This window comes from Haemaphysalis longicornis, unplaced genomic scaffold (assembly GCF_048455015.1).
Source record: "Haemaphysalis longicornis isolate Haplotype H1 unplaced genomic scaffold, Haemaphysalis longicornis Haplotype H1 scaffold_7, whole genome shotgun sequence".
Taxonomy (NCBI): domain Eukaryota; kingdom Metazoa; phylum Arthropoda; class Arachnida; order Ixodida; family Ixodidae; genus Haemaphysalis; species Haemaphysalis longicornis.
The window spans coordinates 36,529,824-36,557,111 of NW_027526422.1; the positions used below are offsets into that span (position 1 = coordinate 36,529,824).

The 27,288-nt window shown below is 46.8% G+C and overlaps 1 protein-coding gene and 1 long non-coding RNA gene across 2 annotated transcripts in view; both read right to left on the reverse strand.

Moving 5' to 3' along the window:
* Positions 1 to 27,288, reverse strand: part of LOC144145236 (transducin beta-like protein 2) — a 209,591-nt gene that overhangs the window by 78,480 nt on the left and 103,823 nt on the right. The gene's annotated exons all lie outside the window — the stretch shown is intronic.
* LOC144145240 (uncharacterized) lies at positions 5,751 to 11,722 on the reverse strand. The gene is made up of 3 exons (XR_013317456.1): positions 11,401 to 11,722; positions 8,859 to 8,943; positions 5,751 to 6,346 (listed from the first exon to the last, which is right to left on the reverse strand). It is a non-coding gene; the product is annotated as an uncharacterized LOC144145240 (long non-coding RNA).

Genomic DNA, 27,288 nt, shown 5'->3' on the forward strand with positions numbered 1-27,288 from the left:
TCGCGCATGTATATGAGTGACTACGCGTGTGTACAGTATATAAAATTGCAATCCAATCCAATCCGATACAATTAAATTTAATCCAATCCAATCCAAATCCAATCCATTTCAATCCAATGCTCTTCGCGCATGCGCAACACTGTGTACACGGACGCCAAGCCCCGGGCAGAGCGAGGTCTTCAGGTGCTTGGCCCCTAATACGCGACACCACGCAGCTGCGTGTAAACGTTCCCGTCAGCTGACTGCGCGTGCCCATCTCGGGCAGCCCTCGGCATCCGGTCGCATTCATTGGCGTGATCATCGAACTCACGCTCGGGTACCCACCCCACAGCCGTCAGGTAGACACCGGCTCGCGCGAACGCGCACCAAGCATTCCTCCTGACGCCGTGCATGTCTGCCCCTCTTCAAGGGCGCTTCCACGGTCGGTTGGCGCAGCACAATTCCCCGACTCCGTGCTCGAAATACTGCTGCAGTCCTCCACACTGTGGTATATACCCGTCCCAATCGGTTACCGCATAACACCTCTTGGAGCGATGACTGCGTAATGGAGGCGTGGACAAACAAATAGAGCAGGGGGGAGGAAAACACGACGGCGGGGGGGCTCGGCGGCGGCGGCGCCGTCGGTTTGCTCCAGTGACCCGCTTTCGACGCCCCTCGACGACGAGGGCAGCGATGGACGCTGGGAGCCCCGCGCTGTCGAGCCGGGGGGCGACCTTGTCCTCCCTGCTGATCGCGCTCGCTGCCCCCTTCTTCCCCGCACACCTAACATAGCGACACAGTCGAGCAGCTGTTGTGCGGGCAGCGCGCTGATTCACGCGGCCTTTGGTCTCGCTTTTGCAGAAAGTTCGCGCGAAGGCTGGTGGGAACGCGGTGGGTGGGGATCGAAAGCGCGGACGCCGTTTGACTTTTGTAGCGAGTGCTTGCCGAAGGAGCAACTCTAGGTGGAGCAGTTTAGCATTTTGCGTCTCTCTCTCTCCCTTGATTCGGTTGCTGGTCTCGTGGGCGGGGCTCGAAGGCGCTGATGTATGTGCATATGCAAAAACGCTGGTCCCTTCGCAGATCTGCCACAGTTTGCAAGGGCACCGTGCCCGTACCATATGCACTAGAGTGCTAAATGGCTTTGCGCGGGCATGTGACCCGCTCTTCTTTTTCGGGGTGTACGCGTTAGGGTAGTATAAGCTGGCATAGCAACCTCCTGTTACGAACACATTTTTATTTCGGCACACCCGCTAATAGCAGCACTAGAATTAGAAGCGTAGCGCGATGCAGATTCACTAGATTGCATGGTGAGATGACAGATGCCACCCCGCCGATACGAAGGGCATGTCTAGCCATCATCATCATCACGTGAGAAGAGTGACCAACACTTTCGGCAAATTTGTTCGTCTCAATGCTGGGGCAGTTCTGACAGAATTCCTCACGTTATGGTTACGAGATGAGCGTGGTCGGGTAAACTGATGCCTTTGCTTTCCTTTGTTTTAGTTCCGGTACCTCTGTAACTTCTGTAGAGCTCGGGCGGGCCCATGTAGAAGGCGGGATAGTTTTGCAGGCAGCCGTTGCATTGGTTTGATCGGCTCACAACTTGCATCTTGCTTGTCGTCTACTTGCTGCGACTAAACCCGTCCCTGGAGCTTTTCAGCGGGAGGCATTTCTCCTGTTTTATGGCACCGACAAAGCAGGCGATATGCTAGATTGTAAAATCACTCTGGTAAGTTTGTCTCTCGCCTGGCAAAAAAAAAAAAAAAAAAAACAATCGTAAAAACAGCCGGCATTATCACCAGGCCTGCTTAATTGGATTTGACGGCTGGAGCAGATTAAAGCCCACTTACTCCCTCCAACCAGTGCCGGTGTATGCAGCGGAGCGATCGAGACTCCGATTTGGCCGTCAAGGCAGCACCCTATATATCTCCCTTCACCGCTATCCCCCTTTTGCAGCGAAGCTGTATGCAGGTATGCCCTCCGGTGGTTGTCGCTGTACGTCCGTCCACGCGTCGCGCCGCCACGAAAAATTTTTCTTCTCCAGTTTTTCGCGAATGCTGTGTAGATGTCAATATCATGATTGACGCATATTTAAAAAAAAGATCGCACTGAAATTGGCCGTTTCATTTATTTGTCACACTAATTAGGTCGGTCGCAGTAAAGTTGTAAATATAGTTCCCGCCTGCTGTCGACGCATGGTCCTCTATACTACGGCAGGGAAACGGCAGCCCCGTGTTTGTCCCCCAGAATAAAACTGGTCCTTGGAGTTTCGCTCAGCTTGTTAACCCTTTCACCCCTGAATTTTTTATTTCTGTCAAAAAGCTTTTTTGTGTGTGTTTTCCTCATTATTGAATCCTATAAGCTTACGAACGAAAAATTGAGATTTGGTGCAAGTAATTCGCGATTTAGAGACGAGAAGTCTAATTGGGTCAGTATGCAATTGGAATTTTATATTCCAACAGAAAAATTCTTTTGCCTGTTTTCCTAAATTTTGAAAGCCGCTGAGCCCACATACAAAAATAAAGCTGGCATTGAAAGCTTTTTTTTTTTTTTTTTTTTTGAGTTCCAGCCGTGTAATCAAACTAGGACTTCGGGCCTTGGGGTAACACCGACGTCAGCGTGGTGTTCACTGCAATGCCTCCCTCTCTCTAGCGTTGATCTGTTGCGGAAAACAATGGTGATATCTATGGAAAGAGGCATTCCTAAAGAGCTATTTCCCAGAAAAATATCTGCTTTAGTTTTGTTCTGAAATTGCTATAAGAATGCTGGTTAATGTCCTAGAGGGACACCAGGGCCGAAAGGGTTAACTAGCAAGTATGCTCAATGCTAGCAAACGTTCTGAAGGAGGCGAAAAGCAAAAACGCCCGGGTGTACGAGATTTCGGCGCACGTTAAAGATCTCCAGGTGGTCAAATTAATCCGCAGCCCTCCACTACGGCGCGCCTCATCGCCTGCGTTGCGTCGGCTCGTTAAACCCTGCAATCAATCAATCAACGCCAGCAAATGACTCAGCGAGCAATGGAACGGAATATGATAGGTGTAACATTAAGGGACAAGAAGAGAGCGGAGTGGGTCAGGGAACAAGCGCGTGTTAATGACATACCAGTAGAAATTAAGAAGAAGAAATAGACGTGGGCAGGGCATGTAATGCCAAAGCAAGATAAACGTTGGTCATTAAGGGTAACAGAGTGGATCCTTAGAGAAGGCAAGCGTTGCAGGGGGCGGCAGAAAGTTAGATGGGCAGATGAGATCAAGAAGTTTGCGGGGATAAATTGGTCGCAGTTAGCACAGGACCGGGATAATTGGAGATTAATGGGAGAGGCCTTTGCCCTGCAGTGGGCGTAGATAAGATGATGATGATGATGATGATGGTGGTGATGATGATGCTCAATCGCAAATTACGAACAGACGTGCTTTGTTTCGCGCACAGATGCGTCGATTGTGGTGAAACACGCCGCAGCTTCGCTGGCAGCCCTTCTCCACACAGGGGAATCCCAATGGTGAATTTTTTGCGTTTGTTTTGTCGTTTGTTTTGTTAGGTGCTGTTTGTGCTCCACATTGGGCTGATTTGGAATAATCGGGAGTGAGAAGTCGGCACAGATATTTGTGCTCGTCATGAATCGAACGAACCCTTGCGTAAGAAAATTCCGACCGGCGTTCCTTTCGCTGACTTGACAACTTCTGCCATCGCATTGGGAAAACCCCAAATTGCCTCGTTCGCACTCAGGACGGCTTCAATGGAGATACAACCGGATTCCGCTCTTGTGTACTCGATTACGAGCTGCCCCAGCTCGTTATTTTTGCTGCCGGTGGCTTGCGAAAAACGAAAAAGAAAAATGTGGGTTGGTGCAGAATCAGACTGGCGCGAAATGTATGAACGGTAAATGGTATCTTCGCCGATTTTCTGAGAACCGGCTCCCCGCGATGCAGCTAATCCGCGTGCACCATAGTAGATGGACCGGTCCAAGAATGTAGGGCAAGTCGAGTAAAATCTGTGTACCCTTTGAACTGGATGCATGCTCGCCGACCCCACGCGTGCGCGTCAGCAAACCATAAACTAAGAGCGGTTCCTTGCTTCAAGCTAGACGGAAAATCCGAATATATAGATGTAGATTACATGGGACGTCACTCTACGATACTGCCAACAAGCAAGCGTGAGAAATAAGCACTGATGGTAGCAAAATTGTGTCTTAAAAGGACCCTGCAACATTTTTTTGAACTTTTTTTGAAATCTTAAAAGCTTGCAGGACGTAGTCACCCGACACACCGAGTACTTAGATTAGGGGGTCGCAAAGTACCTCAGCCAAAAATTACTACACTATGCCCGTCAGATAACTTCGAAATTCGCCCAAAAGGTTTTTCTCTCTTTCCCGGTCTTCAAGTTCTTCCACGGCTCGAACTACGTCACTAACGCCATTTAGCGGCTGTTGGCAGCTTTTCCTTCAGTTGCAGCAACGAACGCTTTTCGATAGCAACTATAAAAAAAAGCCACGAAAACAAAGCAGAAATGGAAGCCGTATCTGGTGCGACGAGCAAATCACACATTGTCGCTCCGTGTTGGCGATAACTGTAGCTTTCGCAGTGGTTCCAGACGCGAAGGAAAGCGCTCATCGAAAGTGTTGCAGGGTCCCTTTAACCTAACCAAACGCTTCTCTATCGTTTGTCAGTACACAGCGATCGACCCAATCTTTCTAGGCGTCGAAAAATGCAAGTACTTCTAAAACGCCACCAGCGAGCTAGGCACCGAAAGCTTCGCTTTAAAAATGTCACAACGAAGAAGCTTCAAGCCTCTTTTTTGTGTACACACAGGTTGGCGCACACCGAGTTCTCAATATTCAGGGTCCTGCAAATAAGGAATTCTGTTTTCCCTCTGATTGCACATCGCAAACACGAGGATAAAGGCGCTGTACGCATTGGAGAAATATAACGACTATCAAAATGCAAAGAATAGGTGCGCCTTGTCTACAAGCAGATAGGAATAACGTTAGCGGCATTAGTTCGCCACGAGCGTGTTGCCAAAGTTGGTAGCTTGCGCTACGCGGTGAATGCGAAATAGCAGATACGGAGGACGCGTTTACCGGTCACGCACGCGTGCACTGATGTTTATGGTCATTGAGGTGTAGTCACGGCCACGTCACGTGACGCGGTTCCGGTCAGATGTCGGCAGACATTTGCATCGTTGCCGTTTCGTTACAGCCGGTTTTGCCGAGAAAGTTTGTTCTGCTCCTCCGTACTTCCTCTCGTTGTTCTCTGCCTCGAGCGCGCGAGGTTATATCTTAATCACGTACACCTGGTGCAGTGGTTGAGTGGTTACAGGGCCACGCGAGAAGCCTCCATCCAGGAAGCTCGTTTTCTGTGTACGATTCCGCAGCTGTGCCTCATTGCGTTTACCCTTGGTGCGGCGAAGGTTGCTGCAACTCTGCTTGAACTCGCACATTGAAGGGTTAGGTCCGCGGGAAATTTAGAAACGGCTGTATATGTTCGTGTCTCTGTCTATACGTGTGTGTGCGTATGCGCCGTGAGAGAGAGAGAGAGAGAGAGAGAGAGAGAAAGGCAGTAGAAGCACCCCCTCCAAACCTGGCTAAAGAACCCAAGAAAGCTTCGTTTTAAATAAAGAAAGAAAAAAATAGCAGTGGCTTAGCTCGGCTATGCCACGATATACGTAGCGTGAGCTAAGGTTCAGCTGGTTATTCTTAGCTTTCCTGGTTGTCTAGGATTAGCTTGATTATCGTGCTTACTGCTGCTTCAATGACACACACGGTATACCCCTTATGAAAATTTCTATGTCCAGTCAAAAGACAGTCTGCGTCCCGAAGGAAACAGACTGCGTGCGTCCTGTGTGTTTCCTCTGTGTTGGAATTTCGCCACCGACTTTCTGCGTACTCCAAGTGTCCCGTGTGTTTCCGTCCTCCATGCGTCCAGTCTATCTCCCAAAGGCAACACAGACACCATACGGCCTTTGTGTGTCCCCTATATGTCTTGAAGGCAACAGACCGCATTCGTCCCTTATGTGTCCCCTGTATTGAAATTTCGCCACCGACTTTCTGCGTCCTCCAAGAATCCTTTATGTTTCCGTCCTCTACGTATCCCACAAGCTTCCACCTTTTGAGTGCCCTTTGCATGCTGTCAAATAACAGTGCCCCACAGCCAGCTGCATGTAGAAAATGTCAGCCAGCTCCACAGTCACTGTTTCATGCTGCAGCTGTTTCTGTAAGAGCAAGCTGACGAAAATCACATGAATCACACGACTCTTGCAAACCTGACATTTTATTCAGGTTGGATCCATACGTGCTGCTGCCGCCTGCCACACCAGGTGTCGCCTCATCTTTACCCCTCACAGGACGGGATAGCCACTGCCACGCTTGAACCTGAAATGACAAACGCATTGATCGCATATGAAGGGGTTTAAACAAACACGTCTCAAACATTTGCTGGTTATGCTTATAAATATAAAGGAGTGTTCCCATACAAAACTGAACCAAGTATCCTGAAAGAGAAGGTATAACTTCTAGGTTGCAAAATTAGCCACGAAATTTAGACCACATAAATTAACTAATGAGCTTACGAACATCAAATATGACATACTGTTACATAGGCAACACAACCCAGAACTAAGTACTGTTTAGATTCATGGCCTCCTCATGACGGGCATTTATACAGCCTCGCAAGAACATTTGAGATGAGATTATTGCAGCAGCACTGTGGGAACAAAGCAATATGGGGGGGGGGGGGGGAGGGGGGCAGGGAAGGCAACATAAAATTGCATGAACATGCTAAGACAGGCATTGATCAGTCGTCATCATGAGTAGTTGCTTGTGTCCACGCGTTCTTTGGAACCTATAAAGCCAGCAGTTTTATTGTGCATTTCGTTTACGAGACAGCACTTGCATTGTCTAGTTTGTTTGTCTGTGCTTGCTTACAAAAAGCAAAATGTACATCACCATGAACTGGCCAACCTCTAGGTTGGCTCCTCACTTTTTATATTTCCTTGTGTCGATGGGTAGCAGACACGGAACAGAAATAAAAAACAACCCTAGAAAAACGTGGTGGATAGCACACTTGCACCCATCATTGCACGCGTGCCACGTGGTCACTCATCCCAACAGATGTACAGTGCACGGAGTGACCCCCAAGCAGCGAAAGCTGGGCGTGGTCGCTCTGTACTTTGTGAAAATACAAGCTACTAGAAAGATTTGACAGATAGCACAAACAGTGCAGATGCGCCAACTTTGCACCATGGCACGAATTTTTCAACGCACAACAGAAAACGCACCGGTATGTCAGTGACACCGTGGAGGAGAAATTCGAAGACAAACCAGGACATCAGTGACAGTGAAAGGGTTAAAGCGATCGAATACAGCAAATTTAATTTCAGGGTTTATGCTTACCAGCAATGAGGAAAGCTACCGCAGTAACTTGAGCTGACTACTCTGTAACGTGCACTCAAATGCTAAAAACACACAAGCATTTTTGCATATGTTTGCACACAGAGCATTCATACTGTTCGGAAATAATGCAGGTTTTTCCTACTATAAACATCATAATATTGCCCCCAACCACGCCATTTGATTTGTTTACAAAATATTTTGTTACAAGCACCTGGCCACACCCTGCAATCCCTTTTAAGGATTTCCCTTTTTTAAGGGAACCGTCTTTTTCCCCTTTTTCCTTTGTATGCTGCACCAGCAGTCCTGTTTGATATGGAAAGGGTGTTGCTTTGCGATCCCTATCCTAGCTTTTCCTGTTTTTTATTGAAAATGTTCTCGATCTAAATGAATGAGTGCAAAAGAAACCCTGCAGCATTCAATTCGCCAACGCTCATCCATGCACGTCCCTTTGCTGACTCCTTCGAGGTTTGTGTTTTTTTATGTTTACTGCGGAGCACAAGTTTGCTCCGATAATCTATATTTTTACAAAAACCCTGCATTATCCGTGGCTACATAACAATATTCCAAACAAAGTCTGATACACAAACCAGAACCCCCCACAGCTCTTTCTTCAATTGCTGAGTACCCTTCTACAATTGATTGATTGTAGGGTTTAACGCGCCGACGCAACGCAGGCGATGAGGTGCGCCGTAGTGGAGAGCTCCGGATTAATTTTGACCACCTGGGGATCTTTATCGTGCGCCGAAATCTCTACACACAGGCGTTTTTGCTTTTCGCCTCCATCAGAAAAGCAGCCGCCGCGGCCGGGAATCGAACCCGCGACCTCGTGCTCAGCAGCGCAACGCCTTAGCCACTGAGCCACCGCGGCGGGTACCCTTCCACAATTAGGACCATCATTATATTTGCTAGAGTAAATAGCTGTTCGGGGGGGGGGGGGGGGGGGGGGGGGGGGGGGGGCTACGATGGCCAGTGAGACTCATTACACTACATGAAACACAGTGGCAAAAAGGCACGCAATACACCCTTTTCACTGCTAGGCACAAGTTGCATCTAGGGCATTGAAGTGAATTCACCTAAATTCTATTTCTGGGTGCATGGAATTGTTTCACTCATGTAATGTAATCCATAATATGACTTTTGAGTAGAAGTCTAAAGATCTAGTTCATCTGTAATAGGCGGTAGAAGAAAAATCCCCACACACTGTCTGTGGGCACCACGCAACTACCAGTGAACAAGGGTGACAAAGTCGTTATTAATTAATTCATGGAGCAAGGACGCAGCCCTGATGCGACAAAAAAAATAAGAAAGGTACCAGGAAGTTTCTCACCCTCATCGGTTCCTTATTTTTTGCCCCATCTCTGCAATGTTCTTATGTCTTAATATCACTAAGGTACCACAAGAATGCCACAATGGTTTTCTATGTTTTCATGTTCTCTCAGCCTTCAAAATCGAGATTTTCATGCATTTCACAGCCGTAATGAACTCCACTTACAGGTCGTGCAGGATAGATAGAAACAGGAGGCAGCCAATTCTTATGGTAGCTCACAACGTACATCCTCCATGTCAAACACCTGGCCCTGTAAAAAATGGAAGTTCAAGTAGTAAACAAGCCGTAAATATGCGGTATAATGCCGTGAAATACTCGCTCTGACAGGACATGACAGAATTTGTTTTTTGTAGGTGCAAAAAAGGCACCTTCAGTTCTTTCAAGCTAAAAAATAAGTACAGTGCTCACTGATTGAAACACAACACTGCGAGTGCGTGGCTGCCAATACATGCAGCGCCGTCCATGGACGCCGCTGTCGCTGACAGCGCACCGCTGTCGCTGCGGGGAACCACTGCCCCGCTTACTGGCAACTGGAAGCAGCAAGCTTATGGTCAAAACACTCTCATCCTTGTGGTATACCACAATGCAACACCTAGCTTCCACGGGCGTCCACTGGCGGCGCTGCATGTAGCGCAGGCCACGCGCTTGCAGTGTCGCGTTTCAATCCGTGAGCACTGTACATACATGACAATCCTTACAAGGCTTTCAGCCATACTTTAAAGGAACAGAAGCATCCTTACACTGAATTAATGTTAAACTAAGCCTATTAAATATCCCTAGGTGGTAGAAATCTGTGGCCCCAGATTTCCACTATGCAAGCATATTCTCTGGTCCAGAGGGTGCGAAACGTGGTACGGCTTTTAAAGGAGCCATGAAGAGAAAACACAAGTTTGGTTCATTCAAAGGATTCCGTTGCTAGAAGCACGCTGACACCATTTTTAACATAAACTCCACTCAAATAAGCTACAAATTAGGAACAAAGGAAATGGCCATGCGACCCACTAGCTCATTTCCCGCAACAGAACCTATGTCATACCAGCCAGCTCTGCAGTTAGCGGAGGGCGGCAACAGCAAACGCGAATTAGGCAGAGGCTATAAGCTTGCCGAACGAACCATTTGCGCTTAAATTTAGGGCACATTCTTTTTACAGTAGTAAGAATGGTGGGACCAACAGTAAAGGTTAAGAAAGCACACGTAAGCATAGAAGTACCGATGCGTACTGCTGTTGGTACTGCGCGCACTATGCTTGGTTTAGCTGCACAGGACTGCGGGGCTTTGGGGTTGTCTCGGACAACAATGGCCGATTGACACAAGCAACGGTGTCTTACGTGACCATATTTGTGGAGCGAGCACTATGTTTCACGAAACGATTATTTTCTCGCTGAACAAAAACAAGCCACGTTTAAATACGGTAAAAACAAAACAAAAGCAGAAAGCGGCTTGCCACGGTATGGTGGCACCATCTAGGTTAACTAACGGTAAAGAAGGTTTCCCGATCGGCTGCAGAGCGGTCGGTTCCTGTGATGTCATTGCAGACCCTGAAAATGCACGATTTAGCGGGAAAACCAAAATTTTAGCTTAAATTAATGAATTTCTCAGTGAATAAAGCATCGTTTGCATTTGGACAAGTGCTGGGGGCACCATACTACACGAAATCTTTCGAATAACACAAACTTGTATTTTGTCTTCATGGCGCCATTAAAATTCTCTCTGAGGCACATGGTGAACGTCTCAGCGTGCCAATACCTCCAAGGGGTAGGCAAGTTGAAATGCTGACGAAACGAAAAAACAGGATGGTGAAGGAGCACGGTGGCAAGCCCACGCCCTGTTGAATCTTTTTCGCACCGTGATTGTATCCTCATCACATGCATATTTGTAAGAATCAACACGTTTAACCCATGCTCAACATGTTACGGTCAACACAATTTATGCAAGCCAGCTACAAATAATGTCACACCACACAAGAATTTCTGTCTGATCATGACGATGCTGGATGAGCTTAGGAAGGTGGAAAAATTTCTTGCATTAAAACAGTGAAAGCTGCCCTGTGACTGCACCAGCAATGCAGGCTGGAACAGCATGTTTTCAAGCAGCGACGTCTAAACAATTATCTGGTCAAATGTTCACTGCCTAAAGACCTTGTGCATGTGGTACTACTTATAAAGTTGCTAGCAATGCTTAAATGTTGAAAATTCAACGTATATGCAACTCTTACGTATTATAACTACAAATGTAATGCAGCCTCTTTGCATTTCTTTACCCGTAAACGAAAACTACCCGTTAGAACAATGCTAAGCTGCCTACGTCCTGTAAAAAAATATACTGTGGGTAAACTGCCTCCTAAAAAAAAAAAGAATCGGGGAGTGGGCGTTTTGTTTTACAACCATTAACGCAGTTTTCTTTTTTTTTTTTTTTTTTTTCATGCAACAAGCTTTAGCGTCGAATCCACCCAAGCCAAGCGGCGGCCGCTGGGCCGTCAGCATAATGTTTTCGTTGCCGGCAATAGCAAGGGGGTCGATCACTCACACAGCATACTGGCCGCCGCTCCTGGAAGCTCATTATGACCGCGCCGACGGAGCCGGTAATTTACAATAAAAGAAGCGCGGCGAGCCGAACACCAAGGAATATACTCAACACGTTTAACAAAACAGCACTGCGGCAACGCGTAATAAAATTTTAACATGCACCACGATAAACAATCACTTACGGCAGAACACGCAGCATTTTTCACACGTCCGTCGACAGACTGGAACTTGCAGTAGAGACTCTTGATTCACGTAGGCACGCACAACTTGTCAGGTATTTTGTCAAAGGAAGTGGATATTTTGCCGGCTGCCGGCATTTGTTTCTCACGGGAATTATGCCGGCACAACGGTGGCGCTACCATCGCAGCTGGCGGAGTGCCGGCAAAATTACAAAAGCGGAAAATGCCGGCAGCCGGCATTTTCCGCCCGTTGTAAAGTTATGCCGGCAACCGGCATTTTCTGGTCCTGTTAATTATGCCGGCAGCTGGCATTTTTTACGGGTGATTGCACGTACCGGCTTCCGACACACTATGTCGTTAATTATGCCGACAGTTTCTACGCCTGTTAAATATGCCGACCGTCGCAAAGGTTTGGATGCTGGTATTACATTTCAGGATAACGCCGGATACGAATAACGAATCAAAGTAGTTTTAACGTTTTAATGTTTTTTTTTTTTTTTTTCAAATAATTTCAGGATATTCAGAGCCAAATCCGGAAAGATTCAGTGACTCAGTGCTGATAATGTCCGGTCACAGGAGCTCACCGCGCGCAGGCCTGCCATACGAGCCGTAAAATGCTATGTGGGCAGGCCCTCAAGATCCTTTTCCCTGAAATTTATAGTGTGCAATGCGGTGGAAGCTGCGCAAGTTGTCCGCAGCAAAAGTAAACAAATTGTATCACTGCGACTCGCTTCCTGGCTCATATGCGCGCGCCGGGGAACAGCTCACGTACAAACCGCTGAGGGACAAAGGCTCGAAACGCAGCCTAAGATCTTTTTTTGGGAAACAATTTTTAAAAACAATAGTAAATGTACGAAAATAAATCAAGCCCAGATAAATTATGCAGCCTACATGGCTGAAATGAAACGCAGGGTGGCGAAACCGTTAGTGCACATGTCGTCTGCTCAAAGTTTAGACGCGCTCTTCTCGCAGAGTTCATTCTGGACACATGGCGCAATCGGTGAGTTCTCCTCGTAAAAAATACTGAAATCAAAATACCATCAAAGACTGCAGCAGTAAACGTACATATTATTAACTTTGTCCGTTCAGATAAAAGTAGCAATACCGTACTAATAATTGCGTTCAAAATATTTGCAAGTCTCTTGATTTGAGCAGACTCTTCTTGCCACAGGTAATGCTTAGGGTGAAAGGGGCGGCTTTCTGCATCTGCATGAGCATGAGTGCAAGAGCGAAAAAATATCACGTGTCCACTAACCCTACGGCATTATATCCGGCATTATCCTGAAATGTAATGCCAGCACTAACCCTTTGCGACGGTGGACCTACCGTTGTGTTGGCTGTGTCGGCACAATTAACGGCGTAGTGTGTCGGCAGCCGTTACGTAGGGATACATGTTGCCGTCAGCATAGAGAAAGAAATACTCAGTCAGTTCAACAGGCTCCTGCTGCCGGCCATGTATCATGTAGGGACGTGCACTCGATCCCCGTAAAAAATGCCAGCTGCCGGCACAGTTAACAGGACCAGAAAGCTTAGGTCATTTTCTGCTCCTGTAATTTTGATGGCACTCTACCAGTTACGATGGTAGCTGCACAAAGTGGGCCTGGCTGTAGGCTTTTATCTTCGCTTCAAGCTCGGCAAAACTTGTGAACCGATCACCTACACGCGACGTCTTCGCCCGACGGTGTCATCGTTTCCGTAGGTGCAGTGGCAAACGACGGTGGCTTGATCAACGCCGATGAGGAAGCCTCGACAGAATCGTCGCCCGACGACTACATCATTTCCGCGGGTTAAGTTGAGAGGTAGTCGATGTCCGCGCACGGGATTATGAAAGAGCCGGACAGCCGGCAGAAAAAAAAAAAAAAAAAACCGGAACCGGAAATTTGACGTCAAAGAAAGAGCCAGCCAATCGGACGACACTGCCGGCATAATTCCCGTGAGAAAAAAATGCCGGCTGCCGGCAAAATATCCACTTCCTTTGTCAAATGGCGACCTCGATGTGCGTTTGCTACAGCAGCGCAGTACGGCGACGACACAGACGCTTTGCCAGCACTCACGATGTTTCAGGTGGCACAAGAGCACTAACACGTAATATCACGGCAGGAGGAGCACGTAGTAATTCACGTAACACCAGCAAATCGAAAACAAACCGCCAAAACCACGCACAACGAACAAACCACGTCTTTTCTTGCGCACCTATAACAATGACTGCATATATGCTAGCCTAGACTAGACTTATTACTACAGTTGGCTATCTAGCAGTCATAGAGTTTTAGCAGTTACTTTCTTCCTTCATCATCACCCCTGAAGCAAACTAGGCAGACGCCATTATAGTATTTTGTTAAAGTTGATAATAGCAAACATATATATAATGGCAGTATATTTTCTTGATGCGAGCAACGTCTTTTGTTGTCGTAAGTTGTTGCTACTCAAAAGCGAATAAAAATGGATTAACAAACGAAGTTATTATCATCGTCATCTACATCTAGATTGACTGTTTTGTGTTTTGTTCAGCGTCCAAGCATTCACCATTCACTGTTTGTGGGCTTTTCACAAACAGAACGGCCGGATAAAAAAATTATTCCCCGCAGACATACGCAAACACGCGCACACGCACACACACACACACACACACACACACACACACACACACACACACACACACACACACACACACACACACACACACACACACACACACACACACACACACACACACACACACACACACACACACACACACACACACACACACACACACACACACACACACACACACACACACACACACGCGCGCGCGCGCGCGCGCACACACGCACACGCACGCACGCACGCACGCACACAAAAGCACCGTGCGTCAAATCCACGCAGGCAAACAATTCGCTCAAATGGAGGCTTAGCAAGACTATGTGAGCTCAAGTATTTACACCTAGGTTTACGACCTGACCGTGTACTGTTTTGGTGGCTTGGAGGTTAAGTACTCGCCTACTGATTCAAAGGGCGGAGGTTCGAAACCCGCTCAGTGACCTTTGTTTTTTTTTTTAACCGTGCCTTAATTAAAGTTTTTCTGCCTTAGGTTATATTTTGACATTGTTGTTGCTCTTGTTGCTCTCGTCTGGCTGTGTCCCTTTTTTTTCTGTCGCAATATATTTCTACCGCAAGCTCTGCCACCGCTCAGCATTTAGTTGCAAGGATAAGCCATTTTACAACGACCCTGAAGGAAAGCACAGACTAGGACAATCAGAAGCCACTTTTTAGGTTGTTTTTGTTTTCATTGCTTCGTTTTCTATTCGGCTTTTTGTGTTCTTTTTACTTTTTCTGTTCTGTATATTCTTCTCCCTCCCACTTTTTTTTCGTAATGGGAGGGACGAGGCACTTCGAACAGCCTCGTTCAATATGTATCCTTCTTACGCCACTGTTTCATACAAACGTACCAGTTGGTAATATTAATTCTGCGAATTTATCAGACCTCACTAGCACGAAATAACGTATACAGTGCTGCAGAATTTCCACAAACCATCGGCATTGTTTCTTACCATCTCTAGCCAAGCCAAAAAACTTAACCTTTCGAGTATAATTAAGGCTTACATGCTCGACTTTATGTTTACTTGAGGAAGCACAATCTTCAGAAAAAGAATGTAAGGCAACAAATAGTTATCCTTCCTCCCAATGTCCTAGAGGCAACACAAAAGACATAAGTCAGTCTTTTGACTTCATTTTGCCTTCAGTACATACATAAGCAACAGCATTACGGCACACAGAAGAATTAGGACAGTATAATTCAAGTTCTATCTTACAGCCTTTGTCCTCGAGGCAACACAGGGGAAACAGGCCAAAGTCTTTTGACTTCATTTTGCCTTGAGTACACACATGGGCAATAGCATTGCGGAACTCAGAAAGAGAAGAAAGCAAGTCATTTTTAAAGTTTTATACCTCTCATCCGAAATAAAATCTTCGTATAGAAATTTAAACTTTGTCTTTACCATAGTACATATAAAGGTAAAACATCATGGCTGTTTATCCGGCAGTCTATAAAAAGTACACAGCCTGTTTATGTCCTAGAGGTAACACAAAGATAAGTCAAAAGAAAGGCCACACAGTCAACATGCAGGAGACACAAAGTAAACAGAAAGGAAAAGTTCATTTTCATAAGGGACGCATTATGTGACCCATGTACTATATTTATGAAGCGGCTCCGACGCAGCGCCACCCAATCGCCCCAGAGTAAGCCGGTTCCACTGGCGCACACCGGTGTTGCTGCGACGCACGAGCCATTGGTTGCACACCCGGCCACCCCTCGCATGACCGGGCCGCCACGTGCGGGATGTAGGTCGGCGAAGACGCTGGGCGCGTGGGGTGTGTGAGAGACGCCGGGCAGCGAACAACGTTCTGTGCGCCGTGTGACGTCACTGCTCCTCGCGCATGCGCAGCACGGCTCTCCAGGAGCCACGCGAAACTGGTCAACCCCGGGAAGTGTAGCTCACGCTACAAAAGAAATGAAAGTAAGAAAGAAATAAAGAAAGAGAGAAAGCGAAGTAATCTCAGTGGGGGCGGGAAAGCGAGCTCGTCGGCGTGGTGGCGCGGTGGTCGCCTACGCCACAACCTGGCGCACCATCGTTAAGGTGGCTTACCTTACCATCGTCCGCGACATCGCCACATCTGCCTTTTTTTGTATTGTAGACGCGGGCGTGTGAGTCGGCGCATGGGAGCGGCCGAGTATGGGCGTGAGAGAGCGAGGCAGTGCACGGTGCGCATTTGCATCTGTCCTCTCTCTTCTAATCTCGTTGCGGTTTTCTCTTTTTCCCGTCGGCGGCGGCGGCAGCGGTGAGGTCGGACGGCGGTAGGGCAAGGCCGCCGCCGACCAACTAACCCAAATCCCCGGCACAGGCCCCTGCAGGACCGACTGCGTGGTTCGAACTGTTGGTTTCTTTTCCCCGCCTCTTTATCCTTGTTGGGGTCGTCGTTATTGAGTGCCATCAAGGGCTCGTTTTGTGGTGATTTAAAACAGCAAGGAAGGATGAATTAATAGAAGGCTTTGTTCCTTTCATCAAAAAATTAAAAAGAGCGCAATCGTCGAGGACAGAGAAACAAGAGTTGCTAGTGAGCGCTCGTCCAGTCTACTGTGTTTCTCTGTCCTCGTCCATTGCGCTATTTTTAATTTTTTGAAGGAAGGACGTTTCCCCACCGCTGCACGAAGAGACCTGTACTGGTGGTGTCGATAGCCTGTCGGTTGAATGTAAGGATGTTTGTTCGAACCGATAACGCGGAGATTCTATGTTCTCTGGACAAGAATAAATTGTGATTGGTCGCGGTGGCTCAGTGTCTAAGGCGTTGCGCTGCTGAACACAAGGACGCGGGTTCGACTCCCGGCCGCGGCGGCCGCTTTTCTGGTGGAGGCGAAAAGCAAAAACGCCCGTGTGTATGAGATTTCGGCGCACGTTAAAGATTCCCAGGGGGTCGAAATTAATCCGGAGCCCTCCACTACGGCGCGCCTCATCGCATGCGTTGTGTCGCGTTAAACCCTACAATCAATAAATCAATCAATCAATCAATTAATCAGTATGTCAGTTGATGGGCAGCGGGGAGAGAGGGAAGGGGTTTGTGCTCGAAAGCGTCAACGATGGTAGTCAGCTGTTTGACCACGCATCACAGATATTCGAGGATTCTGTCTTATGGGCGTCGCAAATAATTTGGTTCTTCGTATGTACGCAAATGTCTCGAAAGCACCGCAACAATCGTCCGTTCTGCGTCTGTGTTCTCACGTACATCAATACTTCTTACAATCGTCGGTGCCGGGTCACCTGGCTCCCCTTGCTTTGAAGGGACGCTGAAATCACTTCTTTAAACGATTGCTTGAGGCTGAATTGTGTAGTTAAAACTATTTATGCCTTTGTTTCATCATTAAGCGGAAGCCAGCCTGGAGGCTTAGTTTAGCAGCAATGCTCGGGAGAAAAAAACACCGTGCTACCTTAGTTGCGGCGGCGTCACAAACTGTAGTAGTGAGGTCACACTGTTCTGCAATCTCAGCCTTGTAACTCCTCATTTCCTCCTATGCCACGGTGAACATCGTTTTTTTTTTTTGTAGTTGTTGTATGCGGTTTAATTGGGCTTTGCCGTCCGCGTATAGGTTCGTCCGGTGAGCATGTGTCGTCATACAACTGAAGTCAGGAAATAGGCGGGGAGGACTGTGTGAGGGAAGCACCACTTTTAAACTCAGTTTTGGGGTGGAAGAAACGCGTGTAAATCGGTAGAGAAACTCAAAACATTGCGTGTGCATTCTTTGCTTCAGCCGTGTTAGGCAGTTACACGATGCTCATAACTCATTTCCGTGTCCCTTTAGCACTGCTGCTTAACTTTGCGAGGCGCAGTGCGGGAATGGCGTTCCTAGGACGATAGCACCACTACGGTGTAGTGCCTTAGAAGAGTGATTCGTGCGCCCTATCCACTGTCAGTAGCAATGATAACGTATGACTGGGATTTGAACGTGCTGGAGAAGTACGGGTAAGTCCCAACTTCGGGACTGCTAGGAGCAGACTTTGGGCTTCATGGGGAGGAACGAAACCTGGTCGGGGGCATATCGCGTCGCAGTTACATGTCTCCCCCGAAAACCCACAGAACCTTCGCAGTGTTAAGATCGGCCAACACAGGAATTCCTCGCAAGCCCTAGAGCAAGGTGTGCGTGGATGAATCACCCAGAGGCACGAGGAGGCAAGAAACCCTGGCGCCAACGGCGGCGGTTTCAAGGGCGGCTTCTATTCCCTCGGTTCACCGGACGCTGCGGGCCACTTCTTTCCTTCATACACGTATGAAAGAAGGGTCCACCGAAAGGAAGCTGCGGTTTCAAGTGCTCAAGCTCTTCGGTTTCCAACCGTCGGCGAGAGCAGGAGGTCGCTCGTCTTCACGTGCTGGGAGCCGAGTTGAAATTCCGTTCTCACGGGGCCTCCATAATGAAGACTTGTGCGAAGTGGTGCAACTCCGGCACAAGACACGATCGATGACGTGGATATTCACCCTTTCCATCGACCGAGTGGTCCGTGTGCATCAGCCACGCCTCATGTCGTGGGCGGTACATCAAGTGTCGTCCACTGCCCACCTGATTGGACAACCTGTGTGAAGTTAAATTCCCTAGCCAGGGATCTGGGGAATACGAACTCTATTTAAACGACTGTATTCTTGTTATTCTTGTTCTCCTGTCTCGACTGTCATCATGTAGAATAAACCTCCTGTACAGTTTCCTCCTAAGCAGTCATCTCGAGTAGTCCGACACCATGCCGAGCCGGGACCTGCAGGCCTGAACGAGTCAGACAACCCAAGGGCCCCTCATCTCTAACAGCAGGTAGAGCTGCCAATACTACAGTCCGCGATATCCCCCCGTTTTCTCAGCGGGGCCACGCACAAGGTAACCGAGCCCAATTACGCCCCTCCTCCAGAAGTGACTGTGGAGGATTCACGTGGTCCTATTGGGTGAAAGGGTTTTTTTAAAACGAAAATGTTTTATTCCGGGATACACGAATATTTCACTGACGTCGTATCCGTCACGGAAATGACGCCAGTACAACGAAGCAAGCGGCCTGTAAAGGGTGCACCCCTGCACACAGTGTCTTCTTGCGGGGAAGCAACCTTTAGTGCTAAGGAGTACGTTATACTTAGGGTTGTTCGTTTTCGGGTTTATATTTTACGAAAATGTTACACGAAAATGTTTTATGACGGAATACACCAAGATTTCACTGACGTCATACCAGTCACGGAAATTACGCCAGTACACCTTTTCCGAAGCGACCCGGCAGCAGGACGTGGCTCGCCAAGCACACCCACAACACAGCCGCCGACCCGCAAGTCATGCTCAGTTACAAATTTCGCTGCACATTTCACTTTTGTGTTTTGACGATTCCTATGACAGAGGAATCAATCGCAGTTTTTTTTTTTCATTAAGCCGTATGTATGGATACGAGTTTAGAAAGGATCGGCTTCGCTATGTGGTATAGCGTTCTCCGGTGTATGTACGTACATGCCGTGTTCCCACATGCTGCGAGTGCTGAGAGCTGGGAGAGAATTCGCGGTGGTAATTCTTTGTTTACTTAACTAACCGTTTATTTAAGTGCAACCAATCGTTTTATCTTTTCCGTATCCGTCTATCTCAGTCGGTCTCCCTGTTTAACAGGCCACAACGGTGTACACACCCGGCGTAACGTTCGTAATTTTAGACAGCCGAAACCCAAATTTTCCTTTTCATTGTGAAAGTAGGCTCGAAACAATGAGACGAGTTTTTTTCCTCCTCCTTCTCCTGATCCTCCTACACAGGCCTGCGCGGCTGCCCCATTAGTGTACATCATCATTACCATCATGATAATAATTATCCCGCGTTACGGCGGTCCTCCACCGATTACCGGCCGGCCTCGCACAAAGGCCTCTGTTGTTCGAACGCACGCTATCTTTGACCCTGAAAACGGCTGAGCTAGCCCATCAGGACAAGCGGTTGGGAGAGAGGAGGCGGTGCTTTTTATTCTACCAAAAAGATCGTCGCTTTGTGCCCCTGGTCGCTGCCGACCCAGATGCACTAACGGTACCGGCATAGGAGAGGGCTCGAAAGAATAAGTGTTCTCGTAGAATTAACGTTTCTGGTCTTCCTCGTCATACATACTTTTTTTTTTTTTCGGCCTTTCATAGCGCCGCAATGACTGCGCGGCCCCGCCGGAATTTTTTTCTTTTTTCGTTCCGGTTCGAGGCACTTCCCCCCTTTAGCTTCCAAATCGCGAAGTAGGCGACCTCCCGCGGGGGAGGAGGTTCGGGCTTTTCATCGTTTTCTTCTCGTTTTCTTCATCTTTTCGACGCGGCCATTAAGGGTCCTCCTCGACTTTGAGTTTTTTGTCCGTCTCTCGCCATTGTTGCCTCAAGGTTTACTCTACCCCGACTATGTTTCCTCAGTGGCCGGCGTGTATAATACGATTAACCCGAGGCTCTTTAGGCCTCCTTTTTTTTTTCTCTGTTACTTCTTTTGTTCGTTCGATATTAAGTGAGCCCCCTGGCTCGTCGTAAGTGGGCTTGTTCAGCGTATAGTTAATTCTCGTTTCGTGATTCCTAGTTTGATTGCGTGGGCCATTGTACCTTCTCTTTTGTTTCGCCACGGCCCTGGGATAATTGCCTCACCACGGGGAAGTTTAGTGGACGGAAGATGTGTTGCTTATTCACCCTCCGAGCTGTAGTCGCGGATCGTCATTCACAGCGACTGTAGATTTTGTCCATACCAGGCCTTGTGTGTGTTTAATGACGCCAATTGCTTCGAACGTTGTTGTCTGTTCAGTGACGTGTAGCTTCGGTTATTTATGCAGTGAGGTGGCAAGTTGGGAAATAACAGGTTTTTATAGAGAGGGCCGAATACCTCTTAAACGCGTGTAAAAAGCTACTTCCGGGTGGGAGCGTTATGCTATTCTTACGGCTGTAGGCAACCTCCCCACAACGGTCGTGGGCGCCTTCCTGGTTCGCATTTCTTGGCTGTTTTCGTCGATTTTTTTTTTTTTTCGCTGCGACGAGACGTGCGAACCTGCACAGAGTTTCTTTGCTCCTATGTTTCCCGTCCGTCATTACCACGTATTTACTACCGTGATAAATTGGAATGCGAACAATGGTGCGCGGGGCTTTTAGTATATGGTCCGCATTCTCGGCGAGGGGATGCGCCTGCTCATTCAGCATAAGTTACCAGAGGGCTTTCCCAACTTTATGCCTGCTGTGCATACACGGCCCGTCGCCAGGGAGCGCAGCATGTGCTGAAAACCACGCGCACTTTTGTTCGTGTTTCAATACTTCGTACACATCGTTTTCAAGATGCATCATCAGTAATATTCCTCGAAATGAAGTTCGCCGCTCACAGCGACCTCTTTAATTGGAGCCGAATTAAACTGCAAAAGGAAATACCTCGATAGCCGCACGGATTCAGTGTTATTTCGTTTCAGACTGGCGAGCAAATTATGAATAAATTACAGGTTTGCGAGCAATAAAACATGATTTTAAGATTTAATGGGTGTGATATAGTTGATCGTGCCGTGAAGATTGCCTCGGCAAGTGATGCAATGAGTTTATGCACTGTTATGATTTATAAATTAGAAGAGAGCTCGTGAGTGATCGAGGGGATCTAATCACTAACGGATTATGGCGGAGTTTGTGCCAATTTTGAATGCATGGGAAAATAATTGGTGCAATCACTGTTGTTGATGAAGCAGTCTAAAAATATAATTGCGAGCTAGTCTTCGACTTCGAGAGGCTGAATTATTTCTCTGTAAACGTCAACAACAACAAAACGCCGTAAATATCAAAGAAAAGGTTTCAGCAATTGTGTCCCGAAGTGTGCAATAGAACGAGATCATCGTGATTAATACGATGGATAAATTGTGCGCGAGAGAGGGAGAGAGAGAAAGGGGGTCGACATTTAGACACAGTTTTCCAACCGCGAGCTCTGTAGCAAGGTCTGTATCAAAAGCAAGACGAACCCATCAGCTAAAAATTTATTTCACAACATACAGCTCAATTTCCTTGGGTCTGTACCTGCCGACTGTTTATAACGCCCCATCGCGTTTGCACGGAGAGAGTAAAGGAACGGCAAACTCGCAATATGGACCATGTTTACAAAAACCGCGAAATGAAAGCCGGCTACCCGATGAAAATGATGGCTTCAGGGTTCGAAATCTCGACCAATAATACAAGTAACGCGAGAGGCGAGTCTGAAGCAGTTTAGCTGCTTTTGTTGCTGCGCATATCTCTCTCTCTCTCTCTCTCTCTCTCTCTCTATATATATATATATATATATATATATATATATATATATATATATATATATATATATATATATATTCTTTCCAAATTCTTGATCTGTTTCAATGGCCTACCACAACCTCCCCTTTGCTTTCCGAGGTCTTCTTGACTGCCAATCCTTATTTCTATATATATATATATATATACACAAAGTAGAAGTACGCTCTTCGGAGACTTTATTTCCAACGTTTCGACCTGAGACAGGTCTTCCTCAGGATTCCTGAGGAAGACCTGTCTCAGGTCGAAACGTTGGAAATAAAGTCTCCGAAGAGCGTACTTCTACTTTGTGCGTATTCCTGCAGCAACTAAGGACTCCACTTCACGACTATATATATATATATATATATATAAATCTAGAAAAAGATAAACTCGCAAAGCGCGCAGAAATAGTATAAGTAAAGAGTCGGATACACAGCAAAAACAATAACAAACAATGTTTACTTACGTAGCGGCAACGGGACTTGCCTTCATCAGAGTAAAGTTACATGATTTTGCTGTCAAATCATGTAACTTTACTCTGATGAAGGCAAGTCCCGTTGCCGCTACGTAAGTAAACATTGTTTGTTATTGTTCTTGCTGTGTATCCGACTCTTTACTTATAATATATATATATATATATATATATATATATATATATATATATATATATATCGTTGGTTCGGATCCCACCCGGCGGGCATTTTTCACCACTTTCTTTTCGACTAAAAAAATTCTTCATCTCTTTCTATGACCCACCACAACCTCCCCTTTGCTTTCCGAGGTTTTCTTGACTGCCAACCCTTATTTTCTGTGATATATATATATATATATATATATATATAGTATATATATATATATATATATATATATATATATATATATATATATATATATATATATATATATATATATATATATATATATATATATATATATATATATACAGGCTTCGCACAGGTCCTTGAAAACCTTGAAAACCCTTGAATTTAGAAGTGTCAATTTCAAGGCCTGGAAAGTCCTGGAATTTTTACATGGTCCTTGAAAACCCTTGATTTTTCCGGAGAGAATCAATGGCCCTGTCTTTTCACAGAAATTTAAAGTGTTTGTCGTGGATTTTAGGTGTTAACAAATGTAAAGAAACATTGTAACAATCAAGTTTCAGTGTATTGCATGAAATTACAGGATTGGTGGATTTTCATTATTACAAGGCAACATTGGGAGCAGGCACTTGTCAATCCAATCCATATCACGATACAATCCAGCAAAAGCCAGCTTCTGTTCTCTATCTTGCATCTAGTCTGTGGACGCTTGCTGATTGCTTGTTTACTGTGCCTCATACGCTCCATCTGCGTTTGCTTTACGTGCAAATGGTGGACGTGTACATAGTTCATCCTGCCTTGAAGCAACACTGCTCGATTTAATTTCAGCTCATACTCTTGCTGACAAAGCAGGAGATGCAGGCAACATTAACGAAGTTTTGAAATCAAACAGCCTCAGAAAAACACACACAAAAAAAGAAATACCTGTAAATACCAGCCATGAAATAAAAAAAAATAAAGCTGGGGGAGCATTTACGAACCCGTTAGCACCTATCTAGATGTGCACTAATGTGCTTAGGTATTGTGCAATAAAAAATTTTTGCATTTTGTTGGAAAAGTTATAAATAATCCCAGATAAAACATTAGATGTGGACCTTAAAAATGTGTTTTCTGGTCCTTGAAAGTCCTTGAAAACCCTTGAATTTTTGTTTTTGACGCCTGTATGAACCCTGATATATATATATATATATATATATATATATATATATATATATATATATATATATATATATATATATATATATATATATATATATATATATATATATCCGTCACTTGTTAGCTCGCATCACAACAATTTTGACCAATGGGGACATGAATGAAATAAAAAGCAGAGGCAATAAACTCAAATAACAGCATATGAAAGGTTGTGCACCCTTTTGTGCGCGCTAGTATCGAGCAAATTCGGCAGTTTAAGCTGGGGCGTAAGAGGCTCGAATAATTTGGTGCCCGTAGTCCTTTACAGTTCCCGTGAACATGTACAACTATTTTGCGGCCTGAGCGAACAAGTTCTGCTGAATCATTTTTTTTTTCGTGTCCATACGTTCGTTCGCAAATCCTGAATGTTTACGCCATCGAGCCTTTGATGCTGCTGTTGTTTTCGTCAAGGAAGCGGAGCATGAAGGGAGAGCATTGTGGGCCAAAATTAGCGTCAGCGTGCATAACTGGCATGAGGTTATACTCGTACCAAGTGTGGGTGCTTCATGAAAAGAACACATTTTCCGAGCGTTATACCCCAACGGCCAGCACTCTGGTTTGTTGTGTTTCCTGTTTATTCGTTGTTTTTCCTTGCACGTTTGTTGCACTCATTTATTATTCTCCAATGGATCATTTCCCCATCCGACCGCATACCGCTCCCGTGTGAACGTTCTGCCCTCGCGCGAGCGCCTTTGTCTGCGAACGCGAGTCGCGATACTCCCAGCAGGTGCGAATGACATACTCTTCCTTCCTTCTTTTTGCTGATTCATCTTTTTCCTCCTGTCTAGCTAGCACGTGTGGTGCCGTAAGCTCAGGTTATATCGGGGACTGCCCCTTTTCGCGCCGTTATCCTTTCCGGTTTCGTCACGTGGTGGCACCGCATGATTTCGCAACCCCTTGCGTGGCTCTCTTTCTGTTCGGCGGCGCCACGTGTCAGAGACTCTTTACGCGACTAGCATATGCAACTCGGGTGCCACTGCGCGAAACGAGGACTCGACCCGCAAAAAATTGGCGCCTGTCCCGTTGCCGTTCACAAAAGCTTGCGAGAGCATCGCTGCTGTTCACGTGTCGCGGAAGATGGAGGGAAAGGGGGGGGGGGGGTGTATGTGCATTGGTGTCTGACTCTGTATTGCGCTGTCTTTTTGGCCCTCTGGATACTTCGTTTAGGTGAAACCGAAGAGCTACGAAGTTGCAACATGGCGGGTTGTCATTGCCATTTTTGAGAGCCCGGAACGGCGAAGGGACACCTTTAAATGGGAATGTCCTTGAAGACGATCCGTGCACATATCTGGTGTTCTTGGCATTGAGAGACCCGCCGCGGTAGTTCAGCGGCTAAGGCATTGTGCTGCTGAGCGCAAGGGCGCGGGTTAGATTCAGGCCGCGGGTTCGATTCCCGGCCGCAGCGGCCGCTTTTCGGGTGAAGGCTTATCGAGTGGGGAGACATATGACAAATGTAGGTGAATACCTAGAAAACCAAACACGTGATGCTTTTTATGCTTTCTATAACAGTAACATTGCATGCTTATGGAGTAAACGGCCGGTACTGTAATTGATAATGTAACAAAATTCAATTCTTGGGTGTATTTTAACGTCTTATCTGTCATGACGAACTCGTATAGAATACATTACAAACGAGGCTTCGAAAAATTAGGTTTCCTAAAACGCAGTTTATTTTTAGCTAATTATGACGCCAGGCTTCGTGCTTGTACTACTTTGATCAGGCCATTAACTAGAATAGGCATCAATTATCTGGAGCCCCGTCCAAGCCAGTTTGACTCATCTACTCGAGGAAGTCCAGAACAAGGCTGCAAGGTTTATTTTGTGCTCGTACTCCCGAGCCGAAAATGTATCCGGGCTCAAAAATTCCCTTAATCTCGTAAATCGGAACCTGCGGCGCAAATTATTTCATCTTATTTATTTCCGTTCACTGTATCACAACCACTCGCTCTTTTCCTCGGGACGTATTTCTACAGCGTATCACGCTTCCTTACGGACTTATCATGCGCGCAAGGTATCACCAGTTTTTTGCCAGCACAGAAAAATTGGAGTCATCTCCCCTCGTCCTATAAATTAATGATTGGAAGCAACTACCGACCAGTAGAGTATCCGTCGCGGATCCATCTTTATTTGAGGCTGCTTCGCTCAGATACCTCAATGCGGAAAGTGCCTTATAATTCTTTTTTGCGGTTGTTTTTTCCAGCAAGATTTGGTCGTGCTATTTTTCTTTCTAGTTCGTTGTACTCGCTGTTCGCTGCTTTTGTACCTTGATTTTGGCATGCTTTTTTCTTTATACTTTAAACCGTACTTTTTCTTTCTGTCTGCCTTGCAATTGTATTTTATAACCACATCCCCCCCCCCCCCCCTCTATGCGATGCCCTGGCGGGGCTTTTAAGGTACGGAAACAAACAAACAAACAAAAAACGCCCGCGTGTCTAGATTCAGGCGCTCGTTAAAGATCCCCAGGTGATCAAAGTTAATCCGTTAACCCTCCACTACGGCGCCCCACATAGCCCAGGTGTATCCTCGGCGCGTAAAATTACCGAAGTTAAAATTAAATTGGCATAAAGAAAAGTACTCTGCTGCACGTTCGCGTTCATAGTTAGGTAGGAAAATTTTATGATCCCGTATGCCTTGAGTTCAAGGTCTCCAGCTTAGTAACTAATAAGTGCTTGAAAAAATGAGACGACACGAATGTCCCTGTTCTTTCCTGCTTAACACGTGCACTCGTACGTGTAGCAGCAACGCCGAAGGGTTTCAAAACCGCGATCTCCGTTTTCTTTTCTTTCACAACGACGTCGCTTCGCGGTGCAGTGGAGGCCTCGGGCGTGTCGTTGCGTGGTGCGCAACCCCCACGTGCACCATCCCGTCACGCGGAATCGTCGATGTTGCCTCCGTTGCGATTGCGCGAGGGGGAAGCCTCTGCGGCCGCCCCACGTGGTGGAAGCGCGCAGAGGCGTGACTTCCGCGACACGTGCGCCAGGCCACGTGTACGAAGAGGATTCCCCAACCAGGCAGCGCGGTGCGGCTTGACACGCGCCCGCAACGCGCAGCTGCGCCGTTCGGATAGCCTCGGCGCTATTTGGATAACCATGGCTGAAAGAGGTGCGATCGGAAAAATGCTATTATCTCACACCTAGAGCCACTACTCGCACCTTTCGTGTCCGCATTTTCGCTAACACCGGGCGCCCGAGTCAATAGAGAACCGGTCCCGGTACGGTACCCGATAGGCGACCGGGGCTACTGCGTGTACGCTGAGGCGGAAAAACTCGTTGCGCGCATGCGCAGGTGCCCCGAATACCGTACCGGGACCGGT